This window comes from Ceratotherium simum, chromosome 12 (assembly GCF_057802395.1).
Source record: "Ceratotherium simum simum isolate JZ-2026a chromosome 12, ASM5780239v1, whole genome shotgun sequence".
Lineage (NCBI taxonomy): Eukaryota > Metazoa > Chordata > Mammalia > Perissodactyla > Rhinocerotidae > Ceratotherium > Ceratotherium simum.
The window spans coordinates 31552827-31579334 of record NC_141911.1 but is presented as its reverse complement, the minus strand read 5'-3'; the positions used below and the strand labels follow the sequence as shown (position 1 = coordinate 31579334).

Here is a 26508-nt window from a genome sequence, read left to right as displayed (position 1 = left end):
TGCACTCTCCCATGGGAGGCTGCTTCTAAAGCCACATCCCCTCATATTGATCCTCAAAGCCATGTCCCTTTTGGGTCCAGCTATTCCTCCAGCAGGCTCTTTCCCCCACTTCGTTTTCCAATCAGTTTATCTCTTCAGGGCCTAGTTCTTACTGAAATAGGTCTATCTTTTCCTCTCTTTTCTTCCTCCCACTCAGCAAGAAGTGTTTTTTATAATCTTGGTTTTGCTAATATTGTGAGAAAATTGTATCCTGTGTATACTCAAGAGGCTTCCAGTATTTATCATTATCTCTTACTAATTGTGTGGCTTTGGGAAGTTACATAATCTCAGGGCCTCTGCTTCATCATCTGCGCATCTACATAGGTTATTATGAGGATTAAATGAGAGACTGTGGTGAAACACTTAGTACAATGTCTGTAAGGCCCCAACAAACATGTTAATTGTTACTAGAGATATGATGAATATTGTGAAAGGGAATGTTCAGGGAGCCTAGGAAATTTATAGCTGGGAGTTCTACCCTGTTCTGAAGGGGACAAGGAAGGTCCTCCAGAGGAAGTGACATTTAAGTTGAGACCTTCAGGATAAATATAATTTGTTCTGGAAAAAAAACAAAGATTCCAAGTAGAAGAAACTACACTGCACATTCCAGGGCCTGAAGGCAGGTGCCAAGGGATGCAGGAACTGAGAAGTCCTGAACGGTGGGATGGAGAGAAAGAGCTGGAAGGATGGTGAGAAGTAACCCCTGGGGAAGCAGGTGGGAGCCAGAGGGCGGAGGACTCCGAAGGTCATGTTTAGGATTTTATACTTTATCTTGACCACAAATCACGAACTACTAAAGAAAAGTGACAGGAAGGAAATGACATGATCAATGTAAGTTCTAAAGAGAACATCCTGGCTACAACGTGATTGAGGGGCAAGAGACAGGAGTAAGCCAGAGGCCAGTTGAGAGCTAGTGGCTTGAGCAAGAGAAGGAACTGACAGTATGTATTGATTAAAGAACTTTTTAGGAGGTAGAAATGGCATATTTGATAGTAGAGAGGATGTGCAAGGTCAGAGAAAAGTGGGTCCCTGCTTTGTTAAATAATACACCATCATCATGTTTATAACTATTGCAAAACATAAGAAAGGCATATGATTTAATTTCAGGAAAATAATAAATGTATGATGATAAAAGTATACGAGTAGTCTGATTTAAAATATGTTGAAAATATAGACATTAAAATCCTATGCATAGAGAAGGATCAGGAAAGAATTTATACCAACTGCTATGGTTGATAGTGGCTTAATGAGTAATTTCTTCTCTTTTTTTTTTTAACTTTTCAAATTTTCTTTGATGACCAAGTATTACTTTTATAATAAGAAATTGTTTGTATGATAAAATAGTCTGGACAAGAATTGCTATTGTAAAGGAAAATCCTCTGTCACTTGTACTTTGTTATTTGTATGAATCTAAATTTTTATTCGTGGCATGTTTAAAGTGAGATAAGGCTAGGTAGCTATTTTCTTAGGGGAAAAGTTGCTATTACTCATTTTCTGTTTAAGTGACATCTGCTAATTGTTCAGAATTAACTAGTTTAAAAATGTTTGAAATGGTTTTCTGTGTTGAACACCATGTGGCATCTCGTTTAATCCTCATGTGAACCCAGGTAGGACTGCCCTACGTGTTGGTTGTGGACCACACAGTTTTCGTGGCCATGTAGGGAAATGCTAAGGGATAGATAGGTCCAGGATCCCAGGTCTACCGAGCACTAGACCCGTGCGTGTAACCACTGCTCACTCAACACTGTATCTCTGTGGTCCTTCCGTACCGAAAGCTGCACGAGGACTGGGGCTGTCTGTTGTCGGTCACTGCTGTATCCTCAAGGCCTGATACATGGTAGACTCTCAAGAAACTTTGTTGAACAAGTGGATGAATTTGTTTTTCTGCATATACAATTATTTTCTTTGGTTAGCTTCAAGAAATCAAATTAGTGTGTTAAAGGCTATGAATATTTTACATTTCTTAGGTTCTTATAGTGTATTACCAAATTATTTTGTAGAAGTCTGGTACCAATTTAGTTCACTCCTACCAGAAGTATAATTATGTTTGTTTAAATGCATATTTACCAGCACTGGACATCTTCGTTTTCTTAAGATTTTTAATGTTTTTGGTAAGAAATAATGCCTTGCTTTTTAATTTCTGAGTTTTTATCTAATTTTTTGTTTTGTTTTAGACAACAATTGGACAGTTTTTAATAAAAGTAATGCAGGTTCATTTTTTAAAATATGGCTAATCAAAAAGAAGAAAATAAAATGCAACAATAATCCCACTACATATAGCTACAGTCAACATTTTGGTATATATCCTTTCAGCCATTTATATATGGATATATACACAATATATTTCATAGATAACCCATTATCGTATATGTGTAATAAAGAGTCTAACTCCGTTTGGATGTTTGACTGCTGACAGCTGTCAAGCCCCACCACTCCCCCTTCTCCCCACTACGTTTGGGTAAGCCGATAAGAAAGAGCTGTTGCTCCCTCATTTGGCTCGCGTGAGACGTTCAAAACACACAAGCTCCAGCTCACATGTGGGAACCCCTACCCCAGCCCTACCCCTTAATAACAATAAAATCCAACCCAGTATCCTTTCCCTGCTCTCTCAAGCCATTTTTAGGCCTGCTTAGGAGCCTTCCCTGCTCTCCGCAGAAAGCCTCTTTATGTGAGTAATAAACCTTTTCATATGCTTTTGGTGTGTGTGTGGCATCATCTCTCCATCTGAACCAAATTCAGGCTGCCTGTGGTGACTACAACAATGTGGATTATAAACATGAAAATTTTAACATATGTCTCAAACAAGAAGGAGATTATACTATGAATATTGTCTAATAATCTGATTTTTTAAGTAATGTACTTTTTATTTTTATTTATTTATTTATTTTTAATTTTTTGTTTATTGCAGTAACATTGGTTTATGACATTGTAAAAATTTCAGGTGTACATCATTGTACTTCTATTTCTGCATAGATTACATCATGTTCACCACCAAAATACTAATTACAACCCATCACCACACACATGCACCGAATTATCCCTTTCACCCTCCTCCCTCCCCCCTCCCCTCTGGCAACCACCAATCCAATCTCTGTCCCTATGTATCCGTCCATTGTTGTCACTATCTACTACTTAATGAAGGAAATCATACGGTATTTGACCTTCTCCCTCTGACTTATTTCACTTTGCATTATACCCTCAATGTCCATCCATGTTGTCACAAATGGCTGGATTTCGTCGTTTCTTATGGCTGAGTAGTATTCCATTGTGTATATATACCACAGCTTCTTTATCCATTCGTCCCTTGATGGGCACTTAGGTTGCTTCCAAGTCTTGGCTATTGTGAATAAGGCTGCAATGAACACAGGGGTGCATGTACCTTTGCAAATTGGTGTTTTCAAGTTCTTTGGATAAATACCCAACAGTGGAATAGCTGGATCATATGGTAGTTCTAGCCTTGATTTTTTGAGGAATCTCCATACTGTTTTCCATAGTGGCTGCACCAGTTGGCACTCCCACCAGCAGTGTATGAGAGTTCCCTTCTCTCCACATCCTCTCCAACACATGTTGTTTCCTGTCTTGTTAATTATAGCCATTCTGACGGGCGTGAGGTGATATCTCATTGTAGTTTTGATTTGCATTTCCCTGATGGTTAGTGATTTTGAACATCTTTTCATGTGTCTGTTGGCCATCTGTATATCTTCTTTGGAGAAATGTCTGTTCAGGTCTTTTGCCCATTTTTTAATTGGGTTGGTAGTTTTTTTGTTGTTGAAATGCATGAGTTCTTTATATATTTTGGAGATTAAGCCCTTATCAGATGTATGGTTTGCAAATATCTTCTCCCAATTGTTAGGTTGTCTTTTCGTTTTGTTGATGGTTTCCTTTGCTGTGCAGAAGCTTTTTAGTTTGATGTAGTCCCATTTGTTTATTTTTTCTATTGTTTCTCTTGCCCGGTCAGATGTGGTGTTTGAAAAGATGTTGCTAAGACCGATGTGCAAGAGCGTACTGCCTATGTTTTCTTCTAGAACTTTCACAGTTTCAGGTCTTACATTCAAGTCTTTAATCCATTGGGAGTTAATTTTTGTGTATGGTGTAAGGTAAGGATCTACTTTCATTTTTTTGCATATGGCTATCCAGTTTTCCCAACACCATTTGTTGAAGAGACTTTCTTTTCCCCATTGTATGTTCTTGGCTCCTTTGTCAAAGATTAGCTGTCCATAGATGTGTGGGTTTATTTCTGGGCTTTCGATTCTATTCCATTGATCTGTGTGTCTGTTTTTGTGCCAGTACCATGCTGTTTTGGTTACTATAGCTTTGTAGTATATTTTGAAATCAGGGAGTGTGATACCTCCAGCTTTGTTCTTTTTTCTCAGGATTCCTTTAGCTATTCGGGTTCTTTTGTTGTTCCATATAAATTTTAGGATTCTTTGTTCTATTTCTGTGAAAAATGTTGTTGGAACTTTGATAGGGATTGCATTGAATCTATAGATGGCTTTAGGAAGTATGGACATCTTAACTATGTTAATTCTTCCAATCCAAGAGCACGGAATATCTTTCCATTTCTTTGTGTCTTCTTCAATTTCTTTCAGAAATGTTTTATAGTTTTCGGTGTACAGATCTTTCACCTCTTTGGTTAAGTTTATTCCTAGGTATTTTATTCTTTTTGTTGCAATTGTAAATGGGATGGTATTCTTAATTTCTCTTTCTGCTACTTCGTTGTTAGTGTACAGAAATGCAACTGATTTTTGTATGTTGATTTTGTATCCTGCAACTTGACCATATTCGTTTATTACTTCTAAAAGTTTTCTGGTGGATTCTTTAGGGTTTTCTATATATAAAATCATGTCATCTGCAAATAGTGACAGTTTCACTTCTTCCTTTCCAATTTGGATCCCTTTTATTTCTTTCTCTTGCCTGATTGCTCTGGCTAGGACTTCCAGTACTATGTTAAATAGGAGTGGTGACAGTGGGCATCCTTGTCTGGTTCCTGTTCTTAGAGGGATAGCTTTCAGTTTTTCACCATTGAGGATGATATTAGCTGTGGGTTTCTCATATATGGTCTTTATTATGTTGAGGTTCTTTCCTTCTATCCCCATTTTATTCAGAGTTTTTATCATAAATGGATGCTGAATCTTGTCAAATGCTTTCTCTGCATCTATTGAGATGATCATGTGATTTTTGTTCTTCATTTTATTAATGTGGTGTATTACGTTGATTGATTTGCGAATGTTAAACCATCCCTGCATACCTGGAATAAATCCCACTTGATCATGGTGTATAATCTTTTTAATGTATTGTTGTATGCGATTTGCTAGTATTTTGTTGAGGATTTTTGCATCGATGTTCATCAGTGATATTGGCCTGTAATTTTCTTTTTTTGTGTTGTCCTTGTCTGGTTTTGGTATCAGGGTAATGTCAGCTTCGTAGAATGAGTTAGGAGCTTCCCCCTCCTCAATTTTTGGAAAAGTTTGAGAAGGATAGGTATTAAGTCTTCTTTGAATGTTTGGTAGAATTCACCAGGGAAGCCGTCTGGTCCTGGACTTTTATTTTTGGGGAGGTTTTTGATTACTGTTTTGATCTCCTTACTGGTGATTGGTCTATTCAAATTCTCTACTTCTTCTTGATCCAGTTTTGGAAGGTTGTATGATTCTAAGAATTTATCCATTTCTTCCAGATTGTCGAATTGGTTGGCATATAGTTTTTCATAGTATTCTCTTATAATCTTTTGTATTTCTGAGGTGTCTGTTGTAACCTCTCCTCTTTCATTTCTGATTTTACTTATTTGTGCCTTCTCTCTTTTTTTCTTGATGAGTCTAGCTAAAGGTTTGTCTATTTTGTTGATCTTTTCAAAGAACCAGCTCTTGGTTTTATTAATTTTTTCTATTGTTTTTTTGGTCTCTATTTCATTTATTTCTGCTCTGATTTTTATTATTTCCCTTCTTCTACTGATTTTGGGCTTTGTTTGTTCTTCTTTTTCCAGTTCCTTTAGGTGCATTGTTAGATTGTTTCTTTGAGATTTTTCTTGTTTGTTGAGATAGGCCTGTATTGCTATAAACTTCCCTCTTAGAACCGCTTTTGCTGTATCCCATAAATTCTGGCATGTCGTATTTTCATTTTCATTTGTCTCCAGGTATTTTTTGATTTCTTCTTTGATTTCTTCGTTAACCCAATTTTTGTTCAGTAGCATTTTGTTTAATCTCCATGTATTTGTGGCTTTTCTGATTTTCTTCCTATAGTTGATTTCTAGTTTCATACCGTTGTGGTCAGAAAAGATGCTTGGTATTATTTCAATCTTCTTAAATTTATGGAGACTTGTTTTGTGGCCTAATATGTGATCAATCCTGGAGAATGTTCCATGTGCATTTGAAAAGAACGTGTATTCTTCGGTTTTTGGATGGAATGCTCTGTATATATCTACTAGGTACATCTGTTCTAGTGTGTCGTTTAAGGCCAATGTTTCCTTATTGATCTTCTGTTTGGATGATCTATCCGTTGGTGTAAGTGGAGTGTTAAAGTCCCCTACTATTATTGTGTTACTGTCTATTTCTCTTTTTATGTCTGTTAATAATTGCTTTATATATTTAGGTGCACCTACATTGGGTGCGTAGATATTTACAAGTGTTATATCCTCTTGTTGGATTGTTCCCTTGATCATTATGTAATGCCCTTCTTTGTCTCGTTTTACAGTTTTTGTTTTAAAGTCTATTTTGTCTGATATGAGTACTGCTACCCCAGCTTTCTTTTCATTGCCATTTGCGTGGAGTATCTTTTTCCATCCCTTCACTTTCAGTTTCTGAGTGTCTTTAGGTCTGAAGTGTGTCTCTTGTATGCAGCATATATATGGGTCTTGTTTTTTTATCCAGTCAGCCACCCTATGCCTTTTAATTGGAGCATTTAGTCCATTGACGTTTAAAGTAGCTATTGATAAGTATGTACTTACTGCCATTTTTTAACTTTTTTTTTTTTTTTTCCTCAGTGTTTTAGTAGTCCTTCTCTGTTCCTTACTTCTTCTATACAGAATTGATGGTCACTTTAGTTTGACCTCTGTCTGAAAGCTGTACTCTTTAACTACCCTCCTCCCTCCTTTTATGTTTTTGATATCATATCCAACCTCTTTTTTGTGCATTTGTATCCATTACGTTCTAATCGTGGAAATAGATAATTTTTCCTATTTGTGGTCTTCTCTTTTCCCCTTAAATCAGTCCCTTTAACATTTCTTGTAACACTGGTTTCTTGGTGACAAACTCCTTTAATTTTTGCTTATCTGGGAAAATTTTGATCTCTCCTTCCATTTTGAACGATAACCTTGCTGGGTAGAGTATTCTTGGCTGTAAGTTTTTCCTTTTAGCACTTTAAATATATCGTGCCATTCTCTTCTAGCCTGTAAGGTTTCTGCTGAGAAGTCAGCTGATAGCCTTATGGGGTTTCCTTTGTATGTAACTTGACATTCTCTTGTGGCTTTTAGGATTCTCTCTTTATCTTTAATTCTGGACATTTTGATTATGATGTGTCTTGGTGTGGGCCTCTTTGGGTTTATCTTGTTTGGGGCTCTCTGTGCCTCCTGTACCTGGATGTCTGTTTCCTTCCTTAGGTTAGGGAAGTTTTCATCTATTATTTCTTGAAATAGATTCTCTGCCCCCTTGTCTCGCTCTTCTCCTTCCGGGACACCTATAACACGGATGTTAGTGCGCTTGATGTTGTCCCAGAGGTCCCTTAGACTGTCCTCACTCTTTTTAATTCTTTTCTCTTTTACCTGTTCACCTTGGGTAATTTCTTCTAGTCTTTCTTCCAGCTCACAGATCCGTTCTTCTGTATCCTCTACTCTGCTTTTGAGTCCCTCTAATGAATTTTTCATTTCCAGTATTGTATTCTTCATTTCTGATTGGTTCTTTTTTATATCTTCCATTTCTTTGTTGACATTCTCACTGAGTTCATCTATTCTTCTCCCCAGATCAGTGAGCATCCTTAACACTCTTAGTTTGAACTCTCTGTCGGGTAGGTTGCTCATTTCTGTTTCACTTAGTTCCTTTTCTGGGGTTTTGTCCTGTTCCCTTACTTGGAATGTATTCTTTTGCCTCCTCATTTTGCCTCTTTCCCTGTGCTTGTGTCTGTGTATTAGGTAGGTCAGCTACGTCTCCTGCTCTTGGATAGGTGACCTTATGTAAGTGATGCCTTAGGAGGCTTCCAGTGTGCTTCCCTCAGTTCTCAATGTTCCAGGGGTGGCCCCTATGTGGGCTACGTGTGTCCTTCTATTGTGGCCTGTTAGCTCTCCCTATAGGCACCCAGGGAGGCTGAGTTATGCTCCTGGCCAGCTGTTGTAATGCTCAGCTGCTTGTAGTTGTTGTGGGCCCTTCAGTCTCTTTATCAGGTGTGGGGAGCCCCAGCACAGTTGGCTGCAAGTTCTAATACCACATTTGTGTTGCAGTATTTCTTTTAAGTGAGTAGGCCCCCAGTGTGGCAGGTTGTTAGGCTCAGGGCCTTACAATTGCTGTAAACCTCTAGCCTATTAGGTCTCTTGTCAGCTCTCTGAGGATTGCAGCTGGGTGGGGCTGGCCTCAGGCACAGGAGCACCCAATTGTTTCAGGCTTTGGAAGGTGGGGCAAACCCCCTATGTGGGTCTTTGAGAAGCACAAGTCTTCTGCAGCTGACAAGCCCTGTTGCCCACAGGTCCACACACACAGTCAACACAGTCCTGCCCCGTGTGAGCGCCCCGACCTCCCCAAGCGGACCCAGTCTCTCCACGGCGGGAGCCCCACACACTCTGCCACCACCCCACACTCTCCACCCGCTCCTTGTGCACACCCTGCCCCACTCAAGTCAGCTCAGTTGCCAGGCTGCAGAGAATCCAGTCACCAATCTATGCAGGCCCACAAGTTGCCTGAGGGCTTGTTGTTGGGTGGGGCCAGTCTCTAGGGTGGGCTGCCTGCCCTGGCTGAGCTGGATTAAATCGGTGCTCTAGCGGGTGGAGCAGACCCTGGGCTAGCAGGTCTCAGGGAGAACTCCAATGGCGTCTGTGTCAGCACGCTCACAGCAGGCCACAACAATGGCCGCCGCCAATGTCCCAGTCCCTGGAGAGGTCTCACCCCTCACCGAGATGCACTCAGGGCCTATTAGGTGAGTCTCTTGTCACCGAAGCACTGTGCACCTTTCTTTCTGGTGATTTTAGGATGCTTTCTGGAACGGGTGAGTTTGTGCGTGGGCCCTTTAAGAGCCAGTTTTAGTTTCTTTGTGAATCGGGTTTTCTGGGGGTGCTACCCAATGCTTTAGTAGCAGGCACAGTCAGATATTATGCCGCTGGTCTCGATTGTGCTGGGTCCACAAAATGCCCACAGCGGGGGCGCTCCCCGGCTCAGGGCCCCGCGTCTCCAGGGAGGGCTGCGTACCTGTGAGCTGCTCCCGGCGGCCGTGAAGCTGGCGGCTTGTGAAGGCAGCGTTTTTCCTCTCCAGAAGGGAGTCTCTGCCTCTTCTACCCCAGTTAGGATTGTCCGTTGTTGCAGGAGTTCCTCTTATCCAGTTTTCAGTTCTGTCTCAGGGGTAATTTTTCCACGAATAGTTGTAAATTGGCTGTGTCCACAGGAGGAGGTGAGTTCAGAGTCTGCCTACGCCGCCATCTTGACTCTATTTTCTTAAATTAGAGATTCTCGATAGTCCATTTCCTCTCTCCCCCACACTGATAAAATCTTGGGGGCAGGAAACTTCTGCAGAATTTACTCTACTATTTACCCCTGCTTCTTCCCATCTCTGAACATTCTGAATACACCTGGGGACGTTCCCTCCCCTCCTCCACGATTGGTGCTTTAGCGAGCTTCTGTTAATGACAGTTACATTTATATAATTAATTATTATGTCCTTCTGATGAAATGACCTCTTTATCATTATGAAATGACCTTTTTTATTCCTGGTAGTCTTTGCTCTGAAATCTACCCTGTCTGATACTAATGTCGCCATGCCAACTTTCTTTTGAATCTTGCTTTTTTTGTGTGTGTGTGAGGAAGATCAGCCCTGAGCTAACATCCATGCCAATCCTCCTCTCTTTTTGGCTGAGGAAGACTGGCCTGGGCTAACATCTGTGTGATCTTCCTCCACTTTATGCGGGACGCCACCACAGCATGGCCTGACAAGTGGTGTCGGTGCACCCCCGGGATCCGAACCCCGGGCCGCTAGCAGTGGAGCACGTGCACTTAACCTCTACGCCATGGGGCCGGCCCCTGAATCTTGCTGTTTTATGTAATCTGACAATCTCTGCCTTTTAATTGGGGTATTTAGACCATTTACTTTAATGTGACTATGGATATGTTAGGTTTAAATCTATCATCTTGCTGTTTGTTCTCTATTTGTCTTATCTAATTCTTTGCTCCCCTTTTTCTCTTTTTCTGCCTTGTTTGAGATTGAGATTTTTCCTTTTTTAATGATTCCATTTTATGTCAATTATTGGTTTATTAGCTGTAACTCTTTGTTTTGTGATTTTAATGGTGGCCTTGGCATGTGTTGTGTACATCTTGAACACAGCAGCCTGCTTTCAGGTGATACTGTACTACTTCCCATATAATATAAGAACTTTACAACCATGTGCTTATTTCTTTCCTCCCATCTTTTGTGGTTTTGTTTTCATACATTTTACTTATACATATGTTATAAACCCAACAATACATTGTTATTATTAAGTATTGTTTTATTATTTATATTTTATTGGCATTCAAATAATAAATTCTCTTTTAAAGTGCTTTAAATGCTAAGAAAGATCTTGTATATTTACCCATGTAGTTAACATTTCTGGTGCTCTTCAGTCTTTTGTGTGGATCAGTATTACCATCTAGTATCATTTTCCTTCTGCCTAAGGGACCTCCTTTAACATTTAGAGTGTTGTAATACAGGTCTGTTGGTGATGAGCTCTTTCAGCTTTTGTCTGTCTGGAAAATTCTTTATTTCAGTATTGTTTTTTCAAAATGATTTTCCCCAAGTATAGAGTTTCAAGTTGACTGGTATTTTTCTTTTGGAACTTTAAAACTGTTGCTCTGCCGCCTTCTCAGCATTGCTTCTGATGAGAAATCTGATGCCATCCTTATCTTTGGGTTTCTATATATAACATCTTTCTTTTGTTGTCTGCTTTTGAGATTTTGTGTCTATCACTGCTTTTGAGCAACTTTATTATGATGTGCATTTTCTTCATGTTTCTCGTGCTTGGTATTTGGATCGTCTTGTATCTGTGAATTTATAGTTTTCATCAAATTTGAAAATATTTTAGCCTTGATTTCTTCAAATATTTTTTATGTTCCTCTCGCTTCTCTGGGACTCCAATTACACATATATTATGCCACTTAAAATTTTCTGACAGCTCACTGATACTCTCTTCATGTTTTAAATTCTTTTTTCTCTCCATGAAACTTTTGAATAGTTTCTATTGCTATACCTTCAAGTGAACTGATCTTTTCTTCTGCAGTGTCTAATTTGCCACTATTATAATCAGAGTTTTATCTCAGACTTGTTTTTTTCTTCTTTAGAAATTCAAATTTGGGTCTCTTTTGTGTCTTGGTTTTTTGCTTGTTTCAGGCAGTAGTGTAAATTTGGTCCAGGTTTTCTATCTTGTCTAGAGTGAAATTTCTACTTCAAGTTTTTATAGGAGGTTTTTTTTGCTAGTTTCTCCATATAATTTTGTATTTGAATCTATACAGTAATCTTGAATTGTACTTTAGATCAAGTAGGGAATGAATTACTTTATCTTGAACGTGTACTATTTAAAGATTCTACATGTAAATTGATACATTGTAAATAAAATAATTTTTGTGTTTTTTTCCTCATAGTTTGGTTGGAAAAGCAATGACTTTGATTTAGTAGCAGCTGAAAGGTAAGTCTAATAATAATATTAGTAATAATTTTACTACATTACGGTACTACATTACAGTAAAATTTACTTAAGCTTTTCAGAAATTAAAATATGTGTCTGGTAGGTCATATATTTATGACCTCTATTTTGTATATAGGATGTCACCGCAGCATGGCTTGATGAGTGGTGCATAGGTCCGTGCCCAGGATCTGAACCTGCAAACCTGAGGCCACCGAAGCAGAGCGTGCGAAGTTAACCACTATGCCACTAGGCCTGCCCCGACACAATTATTTTTTATTTTCATTAGGCAGATATTATTATCTCCATTTGAGAGATGAGGAAATTAATGTACAATAGGGTTATATAACTTGCCCAAAGTTGCAGAGCTAGTTAAGTGATGGAGCCTGGATTCACATAGGTCAAATAACTAAAACCCAGAGTATTTTATTATACCACGTTATAGAAGCTGTCAACTCTATAAACAACTTCAGATAGTCCAGATTTTTGGAGAGTGAGTTTTAATAATAGATTTATTGGTAAGTTTTAGTCCATTAACGTATCAAATAGGACAGTAATATTTTATAAATTTTCTCTCCTATAATATAATGACAATTTAATGTCACACTTCAAGTCTGAAAACAACTTACATTTTGAAGCACTTTGCAATTTTCATGGTGCTCTCAGATCTTTTTATCTCAATTGATTCTCACAACCACACCAGTAATGCATTAGCCCTATTTTGCTCAAAGTCTATCACTTGGCATAGGTTCCTAGACCAGTGTGTTTTCTATTCTTCCAAGCTAGCATTTCTGCATCATTAGCTTTCTTTGTTAAAATAAACAAACAAAAACAAAATGGCACCCATGTAAAGTCACAAGTTTTTTCCTACTTTTATGAAAATACCTGCAAAAATAAAGTTTTATTTATAGCCTACTATTTGATATTTGGACAGGTATTGAAAATTTTGCTCATCATATTATTACCATTTTTTGGTTTACTATGCAGGCTTGCAGGTCATCTCATTGAATGTGGTGCTCAGAGTACTGGTGGAATATTCACCAATTGGCATTTGGTGCCAGACTGGTAGGAAGCAAAAGAATATATATATATATATATATATATATATATATGTAAAGATTATATCATGGCATATCACATCTACATTTTAGAAATTTATCTGTTTCTTAAACTGTATTTAATTATTACCCTTTTTTAAATTTGTATTGTTTTTTATTTGTACTGTGTATTGTTTTTTATTTGTATTATGAAACAGATAAACTATATTCTAGCCATCATCATCTTATTAGGATCCAGAGCTAAGTTTCAGGAGAATTCTTTTTGGTGTCTTAAAAATCATACTTTTCTAAGATAATATACAATATTTTATATTCCTATTATTATGGTCTCTAATTGATTATTAAGCTGAGTTTTGTACCTATTATGGGTTGAATTGTGTCCCCCAAAGATATATTGAAGTTCTGATCCCCAGTACCTTAGAATGTGACCTTATTTGTAGATAGGGTCTTTTCAGAGGTAATCGTGTCAAAAGGGGATCATCAGGGTGGACCCTAGTCCAATGGGACTTTTGTTCTTATAAAAAGTGGAAATTTGGGCATAGAGAAAGACATGTACAGAGGGAAAACAATGTGAAGACACACAGGGAGAACACTGTGAAGACAGGATTGGACTGATGAATCTACAAACCAAGGAACACCCAAGATTGCTGGCAGACCACCAGAAGCTAGGAAAGGACAAGGAAGGATCCTCCCCTAGAGACGTCAAAGAGAGCGTGTTTGTCTACACCTTGATTTCAAACTTCTAGCCTCCAGAACTGTGAGATAATAAATTCCTGTTTCTTTAAACTACTCAGATTTTGGTACCTTATTACAGCAGCCCCAGAAACTAATATAGTACTTAAAATAGAAATAGAGTCTCTCTCTTTAAGAGCTAGATACACTAAATATACTGGAACCTTGAAATACGAGGACATGCTAGTAAATTCCTTTTTCTATCGCCCTATTCCATCCAGGGCTTTGTTGTTAGAAGGCTCTTGGTCCCAACTCTAAGAAGCTCCTACAGCATGAGCCAGCTTACCAAGATGAGGTTTACAATACATAGGTCTTGGCCTCTAGTGTAAAATAGGAATCTTTAGACGACGTTCCAGACCCCTCTCAATCTAGACAGTGGCTCTTTCCAGTCTTGTCTCCCTCTCTTTCTCTGAGCTTTGCCTAGAGCCAGTCAGGTGCTACTCTCTCTTCTTTCTAACTCTTCATTCTCCTCCTTCTTGGCTGTCATATGGTGCCAGGCTGGTAGGAAGCAATAAAAACTGGACTAAATAATAAAATCTGGACTTCCAGATTTACATCTATTGCCCTGTATCACAACTCCACTACAAATATCTGAATAGATTTGTTTTTGTTTATAATTTTATTTTTACCTCAAACTCATCACCCTGTATTTAAGATTTGTACTTTTCAGCCGGTGATGTGGTCAGTCTCCCGCTGACCTAGACTCAGGTAATCTTTGTTTTCTTCTGTTGTCTCCCTTATCATCAATCACCAATAAGGTCAATTTTCAATCCATAATATCTTTCATTTGCTTGCTTTCATATTCATCCAGTTGGTTTTTTTTTTTTTTTGCCAGTTTTCTTTTTTATTTTATTTTATTTTTTTAATTTTTTGTTTATTGCAGTAACATTGGTTTATAACGTTGTATAAATTTCAGGTGTGCATCATTATACTTCTATTTCTGCATAGATTACATCATGTTCACCACCCAAATACTAACTACAACCCTTTGCCAGTTTTCTTATCTAGATTCTGAAGGCTATTACAATAGTATTTCAATTAGTTTCCATGCCTCGTTTCAGCTTTCCAAGTGCAACAGCTTTCCAACTGTGAAACAAATAGTTGAAGTGCCAGAAATCTGACTTCCTAGATTTTATCATCTTGGTCTTATCTATTCAACCAGATTGTAAACTCTTTGAGGGCATAGATCTTTGCATTCCTACAGGATTATCAGAATTGCCCACCTAGCCCGGAGTAGCAATTAAAGAACATAAACTCTAGAGACATTGCCTGGAATCCTGGTTCAGCCACTTACTAGCTCTGAAATAGGACAAAGTATTCAACCTTTATGTGCCTCAGTTCACACAGCTGCAGAATAAGGATAATGGTAATGTCTACTCTCTTTGGGTTATTATGGAAGGGAAGTGAATAAAGTAATAACTATATGGCACTTAGAACAGTGCCAAAGTATCTATAGTAAGCTTTCAATAAAATGTTCACTTTTATTGTTTTGCACTTAGATGTTCATCAAGTATTTGTAGACTAATAAAAGATAAATTGCATTAACACAAGAAGAGAAGCATCCTTTGATTTTATCTGAACATGTGTTGCACATCTCAATTATGGTGATGTAGTTCTGAGTCTTGCTGAGTTCCTCAAGTATAAAATAAGGATAATAATACCTACTGAGAGGGTTGTTGTAAAGATTACAATAAATGGTTTGCTGTTGGTAAGAGCTGAGTCCAGTGCCTGACACATAGTAAACACTAAATAAATGGAAACAGTAATAATGGTAGTGCTAATAGTAGTGAAGCAGTAGGAACAATGATGGGAGTGGTAGTAGTAATAGTAATAATGGTAATAACAGAGGCAGAAGCAATATTTCATTTAGTTTTTGATAACTGTGGGACATATAAGCAATTGGAAGTAGTTTGGGGGAATGTGAGGAAAAGACATAAAGATTTACTTGATATCAGAGTTGGTAGTTGAAGCCATGGGAACAGATGTGTGGCTTGGGGTATGGAGAACAGCAAGGAGGGAATCAAGGAACCTAGGGAAGGCAAGGACAAGGGGAAAGTTGAGGGTGGTAGAGAGAGTATAGTTTACATTCAGAGATAGTGGGAGGAAGAAAATAAGTTGTAAGATGGGAAGCTGTGATTAGAGAGTGCCAAATGGTAAGAGAAATTGCTCAAGTAAGACAGGTCGTGATCTACCCTAGCCCACGTTATAAGTCGTTTCTCCACCATTTTCTCATTTTTCCTTCTTACTTAGAATTGCCTTTCTTTCCTTATCTAACAGTTAAAAAATTAATTTCTTTACATGTATATGTGCACACACACATATAATGAGTAAATGTGGTCATATCCTACCTGCTCCCTTAATGCAGCTTTTAAAAATTTTTTTGGCTCCCTGTTTCCACTAATCCTCTCTTTTGCTTATTAGCACCGCTTCTGCCCATGTAATCATGTTACTGATCTAACGTATATTCTTTCATACTTTTTATTAATCCTCAGATAATCATATATGGATGTAAATGTGTATAAAAGTACTCACATATTGGTGCATGATAAAATGTTTTAATATCTGATAAGCCAATCCTTCCTCACTCCCCCCACCTTTTAAAAATTTTTTACTGCTCTCTGGTATTTATTCTTCCTCATGAACCTTAAGATTATTTTTCCAAAGGAGTTAATTCCAAGTGGATTTCTTTTTAGTGTATAATTAATTTGATAGAGTTGACATTTTTGTTATGATGTCTTTACATCTAAGAAGGTGGTTCGTTTTTCCATCAAAAGATCTTGTTTTAAAAAAGATCTTGTTTTAGATCTGTTCTTCAATATACTTTAGAAATATAGAAATAAAATGCATTAGCTTTCATTATTTTTTATGTATGACTTTGTCACTTTGACTTTTAAAGTTATATGATGGTCTACCAGAGTGCAATGTTCTTTTCTCCTAGAATCAAAGAGGAGTCTTTTGCTTACTATTCAAAATAATCAATTTTAACTTTGAATGTTACTAAATGACCATTTCAGGACCAAACTAGGGTCACAGGCTATATCTCTAAATTACCCTGTATTTCCCTTTTTATTATCTTCTTTTAATTATCTATGTTTCTTAGAGAACAAAAGATCAGCATTATAAATTAAAGGCTCTTTGAAAGCTGAGGCCCAAGTCCCACCAGCTTGGGTTTATAACAAGCAGTAAGGGAAGAGAGGGGGAACCCAGCTGATCACCAGTGGAGTAAGCCAGGCTGTAGTCTGAGGGTCATTAGGGGCTGGAGGAACCTGGGCAGGAATCTGACATGTAGTCCTCTGTAGCCATCACAGCTCCGGCGGTCTGATTCTTGGTGACTTCTTATCCTTGAATATCATGCTCCACTCAGCTCAGGTTCTCATCACTCGCACATCAAGACGAGCTAGAGACCATTTCCAAACCTTTTGAAAAATAGTATCTTCATTTCTATTCTATGTATTCCTTGCAATATGATTTCTTTCTCTTTGACTCCCAGGCAACATCTGTATTCAGTGCTCATCACACGTTAATGTCATCATGTGACTTAAAGTATATAATATTAAATACAAAAATAGAATATGTTGGGCCATCCTGGTGGTGTAGTGGTTAAGTGTGCATGCTCTGCTTCAGTGGCCCGGGGTTCACAGGTTCGGATCTGGGCACAGCCCCAGGCACTGCTTATAAAGCTATGCTGTGGCAGGCGTCCCACATACAAAGCAGAGGAAGATGGGCATGGATGTTAGCCCAGGGCTAATCTTCCTCAAGCAAAAAGAGAAGGATTGGCAACAGATGTTAGCACAGGGCTAATCTTCCTCACACACACAAAAAAGAATATGTAAAATATACAATTAGCTTTGGATAATTGTTATTTACGTAAGTGTTGTTTGGTATAGTGTAGTCTCTTTTCCTCAGGTTTTCCTCCTGGTGGTTCTGAACCATAGATTTCCCTGTTTTTCACTTAGGTACAATATAGGATTTCCTGTACTGGAACGTTTTCCTGATGGACCGTTCATCCTCTCCAAGCCCCCTGGCATGGAGGGGTCAGTCTCCTTTGGCACGGTGGCTGAACAGCTATGGTACGAAATTGGTGATCCTCAGCGTTTCCCCTTACCTGATGTAACTTGTGACTTTTCTCAAGTCTCTATTACTGAAATTCCAGGTCAGTGACTGATGTTTTTGTTTTTAAATGTTACATTTCCTCTCTCTCTTTCTAGAAGTTTTTAACATATAAAATTGTGATTATTTCCAAATCCAGTACCATCTTTTCTAACCAAAATGTGGAACAAATTGACAATTCTGTGATGTGATCAATGAATGGCATATATGAGAAGGTAGTTGGAATGAAGTGGTAAAGAGATTTTTTAAAGTTTGCTCTTAATTCATGTTTAGCCATTTGGCAAAAAAAACACCAAAATCTCAGTTAGGTATTCAGCTAATAATTAACTCCAAGATTAATTTGCTGACTGGAAATAATGTCTTCTATGAACCTCCAAATCATTTTAACTGTATGTCTCATATGGCACTGAATTATTTCAATTTTTTTTATTTACTTCTTTATTATTTTTATTTAATATTTCATATACTGGATTATAGACTTCTTGAATACAAAATTTTTGTCTGGTTGATTTTTGCATCCTTTATAATCCTTAGCATAGTACCTTGCAAATAATAAATACTGGAATAAATATTTTTTTAATTATTATTTCTTTTGCTGAGGAAGATTGGCCCTGAGCTAACATCCATTGCCAATCCTCCTCTTTTTTTTGTTTGAGGAAGACTAGCCCTGAGCTAACATCTGTGCCAGTCTTCCTCCACTTTGCATGTGGGATACCACCACAGCATGGCTGGTGAGTGGAGTAGGTCTGTGCCCCGGATCTGAACCTGTGAACGTGGGCCGCTGAAGTGGAGTGTGGAACTTTAACCACTCAACCATGGGGCCAGGCCCTAGAATAAACATTTATTGAGTGAATGAATGAATAAATGTTATGATCCATTAAAACCAATTGGCAATATGTCATAAAGAGACTATAGACATGCTGGAGAGAAACAAATGTGCTTTTCAATTTAAGAAGCAAATTACAGACCTAAAATTATATAATGAATCTGAGGACGTGCATTTGACAGGAGAAATTGAGAAATAGTGGAACGCACCTTTACTCAATACATTTAGAATTTTTTGCTGAACTCTAATATGTACCACTACTTTATAGAAAGAAAATGTTTTTCACTGTGAACCCAGAATTTATGTCCTAAATTTTATATATATGTACACTATTTTCCTTGAAAATTATTCTTTTAAGCATTTTCAAAAATATGAACATTTTACCCCCTAAAAATCTTAATTTTTGCTTCCGCAATTCAAATAATATTGACTAATGTTTGTTTGATTTAGATTTTTTCCAATGATTTAGTAATTTTATTCCAAATGAACCATTTTTCTCTTGACTTCCCACTTTTGCAATAAGCAGCCCACAGATGATCCTCAAATAGCATTCTTAGCAATTGCAAATTAAAAGTCATCTCTATTCCGATAAATAGTAAGATGATACTCATTTATTATTTCTGACATTTCTCTCTGTCTCTATATTACCATTTTTAAACTTGTAGTTTAAACAAAGTATTCGATACAGCGTAAAATATGAAAACTGTTGTACTTTAAGTAATATCCAGAGCGACCAAAATTTATCTACATCTTCTCTAAAAACGGTCCCGAGAGTACTATCCTAAGCATCTTCCTTGTAATCATAATTGTTGCCATTATGCATTGCACATGGCCTTTTAAAATTTATAATTTTTATTTATGATGCTTAAAAATGCGGTGGTCATAATGCAATATAAAATGGCTTCAATTAGCATATTTATTCTTTTTCCACTTCAGTCTTTAAAAAATAATAATAAACTCCCAGTGAACTTTTACACTGTAAATGACCTGATGTGATATATTTGAACTTTCAGTGAACTTTCACATGAACTTTCAGTTATCCTCTGAGAAATATAACAGATGGAGAATAGGCAGATTTTTCAAATATTTTTGGATGCAGTACTTTGACATGTTTAACAGAAACACCAAGGCCGACTATCTCTTTCCAGTGTTTACTTTGCTAACTTTATTATGCAAGCTGTTTAGTTACATTATATGCCTGAATTAAGAGATTCAGTTATATTTTTGTTTAACTAGTATTTTGATTTTTAAATCAGCACTTGTATATGCATTTAAAGATGAAGGTAATTGGGTCATAAAATATAACAAATTCTAAGAAAACCTTATTGAGCCTGTTGAAATGATATTGTTGCAAGTCATTTAGATACTAGGGGCTTTTAATGATCCATTTCAGGTTTTAGAATATGAATCAGCTATAATGTCTTTCACTTTGAATAGTTTGCAACTAGGAATTCAGTTCAAAATGCACATGGTTTCTGAATGGTCACTTAGGAGAGGAAGGGGAAAATTAATTGAGCACCAACTGTTGTGTTACTTCTGCTACGGTGTGAGATAGTCTCCTTAGGTATTTAATCTTTACAACTCTCTTCTGAAGTAGTTATCATGCTCATTTTACAGAAGAAGTAGGGGAGACAGATAGGTGGAGTAACTTGCCTGAGAAGACTCAGCTCACCTGGGAATTAAATCTAGGTCTCCCAGACTCTCAAATCCTTGCTCCTTCAACAACTTCATGCTCCCAAAATGTTTTATTTGGTCAAATAGCTGCTAAAGATAAAAGTATGATAAAGCTATAAAACTTTTATAATCTTTGTTTTGTGAATTTAAAGAGTTTATTTCTCTGTATTTATAGCACAATATCGTTAAATAAATTACATTGAAAAAATTCTCCAAATGCTCAGTGATATGGAGATAGTAATTAAGCTTTTTGCTTTTCTTGAAAATTTCCTGTTGTTTTCAAAAAGCTATACATCTATTACATTTACCAAGTAATGCAGTCATGTATATTATTTAATCACTGATATGCACCTCCTTGCTCAGAACCAATTCTTGTTAACACTCACTTTATTCTCATACCATACTTTATTCATCCTGAGTAGTGTTTTAGATATTATTTAGTTCAAAGAGAGATTATGCTTAATGGACGTAGACATGTATAAATGGCACACAACTGCATTTATGAGATCAGAATGTGAACTGTAGTCAGCTGTAATGAGCCCAACTTTTCTGACACTACTTAGTAATGACAATATCATTGGTGAGACAGATAAGGATCTTTCCATTTCACAAGGATGTGTTCAGAAGCTTAAAAGGCCTGTTGTGATGTTGTCAGTGATGTAATTTAAATGGATAGAAAGTTAAAATAAGTTGTTACTATGGCAACTAGACTTTTGGTGGTGAGCACAATGCAGTCTATACAGAAGTCGAAATATAGTAATGTACACCTGAAATTTATATAATGTTATAAACCAATGTGACTGCAATAAAAAAAATAAATAATAAATAAAATAAGTTGTTACTCATTTTAAGGAAATTTCTAATATTCTCCATTCTTTAATTTTTTAGTTCATTTTTAAAAATGACTTCTTATTAAAAGTAATGAACAGTTTTTGTCTTAAAATAAGTCATCCTGTTTTTCTCTCCAATGTTTAGGTATTGAAGGTGGAGCAATGCAGGTTCAAGAAGCAAAGAAGTCTCCTCCTTCTTCTTGTTAGAAGGTCTTTTCTCTTGTGTAATTTTGTTACCTGTTTAGTGTTCAGAGAGGAAGCACATAAATTTTCCTCTGTACAATAGATAGGGGATTTAATTAGGGGTATAGTATTCATTTCCTGTAGAAAGTAGGTAGAAAACTTGGTAGGGGGATAAGCCCACAAACCATCTTTGGTTTCTTGATATTGGTTAAGATTAACTGGTATATGTAAATTCCAAAACCTATAATTTCATTTGTAACATTGCAATTTCTTAGACTTAGGGTAATCATTATTTGTCTGAAACTCTAGGTTATGTATGGTGGCACCACAATTATAAATCATCATAGAGAAGGACTGTAGAGTAGGTTTTGAAGTATTAATACAGAGAACATATATCTGTATGATATTAAAAATAATGTTATTTTTTAGATGTGATATGTCCATGGCAGAAAACATAAAATTTAGGCATACATGCTTTTCTCTTTTATCCTTTTGCTTTAATAAGGACTCTGAGAGCTAAAAAGTGATGCTGTTTCTAAAAATAAAGTGTCAGTTAAAAAAATTATTAACATAAAGTTTTTTAAATTAATTTTTTGTTAATAACCTACAAGTATTCTAGTTAGGAATTTTTTGGCAAGTGACAGAAAATTCAACTAGCATAAATGAAAGAGAGTGGCAGTCACACAAACACACACACATATTTACGTTATATTGTATACTGTTTTTTGCATATTTAAAAAAAAAAAACCTTAAGAGCATTTCCTCATGATTAAATGCTTTTTAACGTTATTTCAAAAGTGTTCCCTAGCATTCCATTATCTGCATATATTATAGTGTATTTAAACCTTCCATTCTTGTTGGATGTTTAGATTGTTTCCAGTAGAGTATTTCAAATTCTCTGCCCAAGTAGAAGAAAAAGCTTGACTGGAAGCCTAAATGGCAGTAGAATTTAAAGTCATAAAAATATTTCTCTAAATTTAGAAATCTTACCCCCACTGACACTATTTTTAAAGCGTTCACTTTACCTCCGTGAAAATCATTATTTCGTTTAAGAAAAGGTAACTTTATTTCCTTATGCACTTAGAATAGATAAAATAGTTTCTAATCGATAGTTGTGTGGTCCATTCTAGGGCGTATTATTGTTGGCATAGATTAATATCATTGTTTATATTTGTAACCTTATGTCATCAGGTGAGTGCTTTTTACCATGTTGGTTTCAGAGCAACTGCTGTCTGCACAATGGGAGGGCCAAAAGCCGCTGAAAAGGGAAGGAGAACAGCTGAAAGTATTTACAAAGGTTTGTACCAGAAACAAAAAGATGTTTTTTCCAGTCTAAATTTAAAGCATGTTAATGATTGAATTATTTGACAAGGATTATTATTATTATCACTTAATATTTTCCCCTAAAGTACTTATATTCACTCAGCACATTATATATTAAGCTACAGGTGCTGTTGACAATACAAATGAGCCCTGTACCAATAGTTGAGCAGTTTAGTATGCTCAGATACCTAGATACAAGTATTAGAAAAGTATTATGGCTGCCAACTTCTACTTGAAAACCTATACATTTTTTTCTAAGAGAAGATGTTCAGAAAGGTAACAGGTGATAGAATCAGAAGCAACAGACACTTTGACAGGTCATATGGTGCATCCAACTGTTTTTTTGTGTCTGGAAATCACTTAGTTTGGCCTAGAAAGTTCTCTTTTCTTTAAAAATATCCATATAAAGAAATTTCATATTTCTGTAACCAAATTTAATTATTGAACAACTTTTATAAAATTTCTGATGCTTGAACCAAATCCTATCTGCGGTAGTCATGCCCCCTACCATCTCATGTATTTAAAGCGTGTTGAGTTAATCAAGAGAATGTTGGTTAAAGATTCAAGCCCTTATTAATAAAAATAAGTTAGTGTTGGTGACAGATATGAAAAGACAAATTAGTGCTAATGTCCTCTTTAATAGGGAGGGGCTCATGTAAAATCATTTCATTCTTTATCAACAATAGTGATCAAAAACATTTAAAAGTACAAAAAAATATAAGCAGGAAAACAAAAATAGCCTTTGGTGCCATCACTCAATATAGAGTCAAAGTATTTTTAAAGACAACTACAGTTTGAATTTTTAAGTCTATCTACATTATTAAGTAATTAATTAGTTCTCTCTTTCAACTAACATTTGAGTCCCTTACTACATGGCAGTCGCCTCTGGGCCCTGGTATATAGTTGTGAGCAAGACCAACAAGGTGGCTATCCTCAAGGAGTTTAGTATGTGGATAGACATTAAACTGATAATCCACAAACAAATAATTGGAAAGTATTTTGAGGAAATATTAAAGAGTGTTATGGGGCCGGCCTGGTGGCATGGCGGTTAAGTTCACACCTTCCGCTTGGGTGGCCCAGGGTTCATCAGTTCAGATCCTGGGTGCAGACCTACTCACCACTCATCAAGCCATGCTGAGGTGGCGTCCCACATGGAAGAACTAGAAGGACCTACAACTAGGATATACAACTATGTACTGGGGCTTTAGGAAGAAAAATAAGAAAAAGAGGAAGATTGGCAACAGATGTTAGCGCAGGGCCAATCTTCCTCAAAAAAAAAAAAAAGAGTGTTATGAAAAGAATAGTAGAGGAACGTAATTGAAATTTAGCAGTTAAGGGACGTTTTACTAAGTGATGTTTAAACAGAGAAACCTGAAAATGAGTACCTTCTTAGGCACTTAAATAAAGTAAAAGCAATGAAAACATAGTCATATGTCACAATATCTGCCTCACATTATTCAGTAAGTATTGTTGAATGAATGAATGACTATTCCAAAAATCAGAAAATGAAGCAAACATTAAAACAGAAAGCATAAAACAAGATCTCAAAAGTTAAGTCAAAATCATAGTTGTGAAAATAAACATAAATGCTGTAAACTGCTCAATTAAAAGATAAAGTCTCCTAGAATAGATTGAGATCAAAGTCCAGTTTTCTAAGTTTTATGAGGCACATTGAAACAAAACAGTGCAAGAGAGTCAGAAATATCAGAATAGACAAGGAACAAGAAGGGCAAGGAGGTAGAAAAGGAGGAGGTGGAGCGTGAGAAGCAAAAAAAATAGGGGGAGATGATATTGATAGTAAAGTGAGATTCAAATGGCATAAAATGTATCCTTCACAATAAAAAAATGTAGTCATTCACTTTCATGTGCTAAGTAACATAGCATTAAGACATTAAAGTCAGAACTGTTAGATGTTTAAAAACAAATGGAGAGAAATACAATTGCTGTAGAAGATTTTAACAGATCTTAATATTTATCAAGTTAACTAAAAAAGAACATAGAGTATTAGATAATATAATAGTGTTGAATTAATGGCTACAAATAGAACATTTCCCCCACAAGACAAGTATGCACCTTGTTTTCAAGCATCTTCAAGGCTGCCTTATTCTGTTTCAGAAAGTAGAAATTTTACAGAAATTTTAGATTCTTTGACCGTATGTAAAACAGATTAATAATAAAACTTTAAGAAACAACAAAAAACAAAAACTCTAATCTCTTAGAAATAGAAAAAGTACTTGCACGTATAATTATTGGATCAAAGAGGAAATCTTCAATTGTAGACTGTTTAGATAATGAGGACTTTGAGGCTACAACATATCAAATATTGTGGTTTGAAGCTAAAGCTGTATTCAGGAATGACTTGATAGCCCTAAATGCCCAGATTGCCCTAGTCCTTTAACTGTAATTGTTATTGACATTCAAAATGAGTGACTTCTATCAAAAAACAAAACTAAAGGAGTGTTGGAATTGATCTACCGTAAATTCATGAATTTTTTTTTTATCACATAGACTTTGCTACAGGACTTGTCTTATGTTTGAAGAACCTGGCTTGGAAGATTATAGTGAAGTTCGTGTTCAAATTTTAGGATCTGAAAAAACAGGTAGAGCACAAGCTAAAGCAAATTTAAATGGAGTAAGTAGAACAAGAGATTTCTTATTCCAGTGTAAATGAATGGGTGGGAATATTCTTAATCACTTACGTATGAAAGTATGTATTGTAAAGACCAACCTGGCTAAGGTTAATGGGTTATGAGTTTTGGGTTACTTCTGCTTTATAGTGTGTATTTGAAAAAAAAAGTCTCCAGTTCTATAACAAGATTTTGATCCAATTTGAATTTTCTATTTACCTATGGCAAAACTCACCCCAATTCTATTTCTTTCCTTTCTTGTTCCACATTTAATATTTGGGTTATGTTTAGGCTGTTGGGTGTCACATATATGATTTTCTTCAAAAGTTTTTAGAGAGCTGTGAATATTTAAATTTTTAACTACTAACTTCTTCTTTAGCAGTAAAAACAGAAATAATAGTTCTTACATTCTTGCTGGAAAATTTCTAGCTATTCACTAGAAAAGGGATCAGAGATGCAGAGTTGTATTTTGCTTACATTAAAAAAAATTCAACATATAAAGTATGTCAAAATTTGTTGTGATCACTCATTGAAAATCAATTTCATTAATCTAATTTAATCCAAGGCATTTTAAGATTATTTTTAAAAATATGAATGGCCAAATCAAACAAAATGAAGTATGATTAATGTCTCATTAAATTATAGATAATTAATTTGACTTTGTTTAGGTAGTTTTTTTCTCTATCCATATATTTATTCCTAGCAGCATTATTACACATGTATCTTATATTATATAAACTTTCTATTCACCTCTGTAACTCTTTTGAATAATTTTTTAGGACTTTTTAACCCCAATAGTCATATTCAGGTTTGACTATCTTATTTGTTCTGGATTATTTGTGGATATTTGGGTCTATAGTGATTGCTTTCCCTTAATAAGTATTAATCAAAGATGGGAAAATAGATGGGAAATAACAGTGACAACAATAACAATAACAATAATAACTGAGAGGTTAACATGTGCCCAGCACCATTCTAAGTGCTTTATTGTGTTGTCATTTAGCCCTCACAATGACCCTTTTAGGTAGGTCTGTTAGTATTTCTATTTTCTAAATAAGGAAACTGAGGCACAGAGAGGTTGAATAATTTGTCTATGGTCAAACAGCTAATGAGGGGCAGGGCCAGATTTTCAACTCCCTACCATCTACTTCTAGCATCTGCACTTTTTTTTTGTTTGTTTTGTTTGCTGAGGAAGATTGGCCCTGAGCTGACGTCTGTGCTCGTCTTCCTCTATTTTGTATGTGAGCTGCCGCCACAGCATGGC

The 26508-nt window shown here is 36.2% G+C and overlaps 1 long non-coding RNA gene across 1 annotated transcript in view; it reads left to right on the top strand.

Moving 5' to 3' along the window:
- The window catches only part of LOC147915812 (uncharacterized), a 42871-nt gene extending 17292 nt beyond the window's left edge, over positions 1 to 25579 (top strand). Inside the window, exons 1-6 of the long non-coding RNA XR_015553803.1 lie at positions 9003 to 9153; positions 11841 to 11884; positions 17628 to 17824; positions 21257 to 21321; positions 22515 to 22591; positions 25126 to 25579. This is a non-coding gene — a long non-coding RNA (uncharacterized LOC147915812). Of the gene's footprint in view, positions 9154 to 11840; positions 11885 to 17627; positions 17825 to 21256; positions 21322 to 22514; positions 22592 to 25125 lie in introns of the transcript that reaches the window.
- Positions 25580 to 26508: the final 929 nt, after the last annotated feature.